This window comes from Gracilinanus agilis, chromosome 6 (genome assembly GCF_016433145.1).
Source record: "Gracilinanus agilis isolate LMUSP501 chromosome 6, AgileGrace, whole genome shotgun sequence".
NCBI lineage: Eukaryota > Metazoa > Chordata > Mammalia > Didelphimorphia > Didelphidae > Gracilinanus > Gracilinanus agilis.
This window is the reverse complement of record NC_058135.1, coordinates 288942423-288945533: the sequence shown is the minus strand read 5'-3', so window position 1 is coordinate 288945533 and position 3111 is coordinate 288942423.

The following is a 3111-nucleotide window of genomic DNA, read 5'->3' as shown; positions in this document are numbered from 1 at the left end:
ATCACTGACATTTGAGACAGGATAGTCCATATGGCCCTGAGATATAGTGGAAAGAGTGCTGCTCTTAGAGTCGGTTTGCTTGATCTGAGTTCCAGCTCTGCCATTTATTAGCCATATGATCTCACATAAGTCATTTCCATTGAAATTTCATTTCAATTTCTTCCTCTCTAAAATGGGGCTAATTGTACTTGTATTACCTTCTTTACCTGGCTGAGAGGTAAGTCCTTCATCAACTCTAAATATTTACAGAAACGAGAGATATTTGCATTAACTTCTTTGAACCTCTGTTCTTTGAGTCAGAGGGGGATAATAATAGTGGCATTCACCATCATCTTACAAGGGTTGCTGAGGAAAATGCTTTTTAAACTTTAAAGCCATATAAAAATGCAAGCTAAGAGGTTGAGGATGATTTCCTAGTCCTGGGTAAAAGCCAAGGAATCTTCTGGCCAGCATTACTGACCCAGACTCAGTCACAGTGCTGGTGGGCTATGCTGACTCTTACTTTGGGAGGTAATTTTGGCACAATGGCATTTTCAATGTGAAAATCTCTGTTAGATCCAGTTTCTAGTTCAGTTGCAGGGTACTGAAGATGGAGGAGAGTGGGGAGGGAATGCGGCCATGGGTCCTTTGGGCTAAGAAGCCACTTAATGTCTCTGGGCTTCTGATTCTTCTGTGCAATGAAGGAATTGAACTATATGACATTTAAGGTCTCTTCTGGCTCTAAATCTATAACCAAATGATCCACTGCATTCTATCCAAAGGCTTTCTTTCCCCTTAGTCAGAGCCTTAAGAACCCTTTCCTTTGCTCCTTGGTGCCGAACAGATGGAGTGGAAACAGATATAGTACAATTTGGACCAGTAAAGATGGACTAACTCTGCCATGTATGAGCTATGTGACTATGACCAAATTATTTCTCCCTCAGCCTCAGTTTCCTTATATGAAAAATGGGGGTAATAAACCTTGTGCTTCTTACTTCAAAGAATGTTGTAGGCAAATTACTTTGCAAATTTCAAAGTTCTAAAACAGTAAGTTATTGTTGTTATTCTCTACTCTATTGTGCTGATCTAGATAACAGGAAACGAAACTTGATATGAATGTTTTTGTTCTAATAACAGCAGCACTGTATGGTTGGATGGGATATTTCTAGCTGAAGAAGGAGGAATTCCAGGAACATTACCAGAGGCATCATTTTAAATTCTCTACCCCCAAGGCACCAACCAGAATAGGCAGATGGGCTCACTTGTCCTTTGTGGCAGGGAAAACCAAAGACATTTCCTGCTTCTCTGTAATACAATGATCTCTCTGTCCTTAAATATGTCCTATCGTTTGGCCTAGATACATTTGTACACTTATCACACTTAATCACAATTAGTTGTGTCCTTGTCTTTTCCCCTCCTTTCAGATTTAACCTCCCTGAGAATGGGATTGAATTGCTTTCCAGCTTTGTTTCTCCAATTCCTAACAGAAGGGTTAGGGACCCTCTTGAATGGAGGAGATGCTGGATAAATATTTACTGAATTGAACTGAAATGGAATGTGAAGGGCATGGCTTATTCTGATTCTCCATTACCTTTACTATTTTCCCAGAGTTGCATAAGAAAATAATCTTTACCAATCTAAGGCACTGGTCTTCAAAAATAACTGGGTACTTATAACCAGTTTTGGGTACTTGGCTAAAGTGGATATTTCATATGTAGGAGGGTTGATACACAAAGAATTGTGGGATTTGTGGAGCTTCAAGGGCTCTGAAGATTCAGCGTCTATTCCTTATAAATGAGCAGAATGAGTGAGTTAGAGGAGGGCAGCCAAGTGCACCCAGCCACCATTGTGACTTCCTGATCAGTCTTTTGGATGACACCTGGACCTGGTAGTCTTTCAGGAGCCATCTGGGTGGTAGTTATGGGCATTCCATTTCAGGGAATCAGGTGGCCTGGATATATCTGCCTCCTCCTGGATATCGTTAGACTCTCACTGAATGAGGAATGCCTGGCACCAATATGGATAAGCCTTCCCACGCTCCCTAAGGCCCTACTTTGAGTCCTCTGAGAGACTCTTTCTGGGCTGGGGCCATCTTGATTAAGTTTTGTGTTCTTTGGCTCCCAATCTTTCCTCCTTTATTTTGTTACTTACCTAGTAGACAAGTAGAAGGGAAAAAACAATTGTTCAGGCCAAATTATGATCTTTTGTAGGAAATACTTGCATGACGATAGCTGAAAGGTATGAATTGATTTCCTCGGTTTTCTTTCTAGTAGCAAATAGTTGTCCACACATGGAACTCCATATGTGTGTCAGTAACACAAACTTTTGCAACTGGTACAATCTCACCACCTTGAAGGAGAGGTCAATCAGTGAGCTAACAAGTTTTCATCAAACATGTGTATCAGGTACCATGCTAGGCACCGGATATATAAGAGAAATTATCCCTGCTCTCAAGGAACTTAATATTCTGATAGGGTGGGGAAGGACAAAGTATGTACATATAGAAGTATAAATGAAATATATACAAAGCAACCAATGAAGAAGTAATTCTGGAGAGTGTCAAACAATATCTATGATAAACTATAATTTTTTTTACATCCCCACCTTCTGTCTTAGAATCAGTACTAAATAATTGCTCGAAGGCAGAAGAGCAATAAGGGCTAGGCAATGGGGGTTAAGGGACTTGCTCATGGTCACACAGCTGAAGAAAGGTCTCAGGAAATGTCTGAGGCCATATTTGAACTCAGTTCCTCTTGACTTCAGGCCTGGCTCTCTATCCACTGAGCCACCTAACTGCCTTGAACATATACCATAATTATCTGCTAGGGATCTATGCAAATGATTCACAAATACTTATTTCTATCTGCTCAGAGAGTGAGTCCAGATTTTCCAACTGCCTGCTGGACATCTCCACCTGGATGATTGCTTAGTACTTCAAATACATGTCAAAAGCAAAACTCATTGATAATAGTGAAAAATATGTGTACAGAAATATTTATAGCCATGTTCTTTGTGATAGCGTTAAAACTGGAAAATGAGGGGATGCCCTTCAAACAAGTCATGGTATCTGTTGGTGATGGAATACTATTATGTTAAAAGGAATAATAAACTGAAGGAATTCCATGTGAACTG